Below are 1,590 nucleotides of genomic sequence, written 5' to 3' on the forward strand. Positions count from 1 at the left end.
AAATCCTGGAATGACTATATCAATAAAACAAGTTGCTTATCTAACGTCAATGGCGTATGATGAAGCTTTTTCTAGGAAAAATATTGTTTCTGGCTTTGCAAAATCCGGAATTTTTCCATTTCAGCGCTCAGTATTTAGTGATACCGACTTTATCAGCTCTTTGCCAACAGACCAGGCTAAAGAAAATGGAGATAATGAAGGTTCTTGTAGGCCTAATCTAGAAGAACCTAAGGCAAGTACTAGTGAAAACACCAGTACAAATCAGATGGATGCAGAAAATTACCAAATAAATTCTCAATTTGAAAATGAAAAATGCACTCCAACAGTTGTGCGAAAATATCCAAAAAAGGTAAAAGTTGTAACCCCAGAACAAGTTCGCCCATTCCACAAAACACCGTTAAGAAATAACACTCAAAAGCCAAGGGGCAGAAAGAAAGGAAAGACATGTATCTTGACAGATACCCCTGAAAAAAATAGAATAGAGGCAGCAGTAAAATCAAAGAAAATTAAAGAAGAATTAGGCCTAAAAAAAGAATATTTTTTGGCCTACAAGAAAAAACTTTTTAATGGAGATGAACAAGGTTTGTCTAAGTCTAAAGGAAAATCTAAACAGAAAAAAAGAAAACGCAGAATACATGTGGATAGCTCTAGTACTTCTGAAAACGAAGAAGATGATATTGAATGCTACAGTGATAAAGTCTTGAGCCCATTAGTTTTAAGTGAAGATAGTGATATAGAGGAAAGTAAAGGTGAGAAAGTAGAGTCTGATGGATCCAACATAAATGTTTTAGATTTTGTTTTAGTTCGGCTAGCCAGTAAAAAAAGTGAAAAATTTTATGTAGCACAAATCAATGACAAGATTTGTCTTACTGAATTTAATGTAAGTTTTTTTAAGAAAAAAGAGGGATCAGGGACATCATCAATTAAATTTGTCAAACCTGATCTTCCAGATGTAAGTGCCATTGACATTGAAGACATAATTGTAAAACTACCCCTACCGACTGTTTCAGGAGGTACTGAAAGAGCTGTCAGTATGTTTATCTTTAATTTTTCCTTTACAAACTATAACATGGGTTGAATTTAATGTTTACTTGATGTGTATGTAGGCTATTAATATTGTTTTTCTATCATTCTTGTTTTAATTTAGTAATAGTCTAGAATAAGTTTAGCTTGCAGGAAAAAATAAAACACCTATCTTGACTTTACGAATTGATGTCATACTTTTACTCTTCACATATTTTTTTAAATATGTAAGAAAATAGGTTTGGTTTGTTTTGTAAGCATAGGTAGGTTATGTTTTATAAGCTATAACACAGGTTAAATAGCCTATTTGTTTTTCTTGTCATTTTAAGTAAAGTATACATTGTTAGTTAGTATTGAACTTATTTTTTTACTAGTTTTATTACTTACTTCACTTAAAGGTTGAAATAACTACTCCTTGTAACTGTACAAAGAGTCATATGTTTGAGTTTAATTAATAAAAATCATATTTAAGATATATGAAAGATGTTTTTATCTGTCCACAACTACCCCCCAAAAATGTTGGTTATGTCCACAACTGCCCCCTGGAGGGGCACTTGTGGACACTCC

Source organism: Homalodisca vitripennis, unplaced genomic scaffold, assembly GCF_021130785.1.
Source record: "Homalodisca vitripennis isolate AUS2020 unplaced genomic scaffold, UT_GWSS_2.1 ScUCBcl_30;HRSCAF=681, whole genome shotgun sequence".
Classification (NCBI taxonomy): domain Eukaryota; kingdom Metazoa; phylum Arthropoda; class Insecta; order Hemiptera; family Cicadellidae; genus Homalodisca; species Homalodisca vitripennis.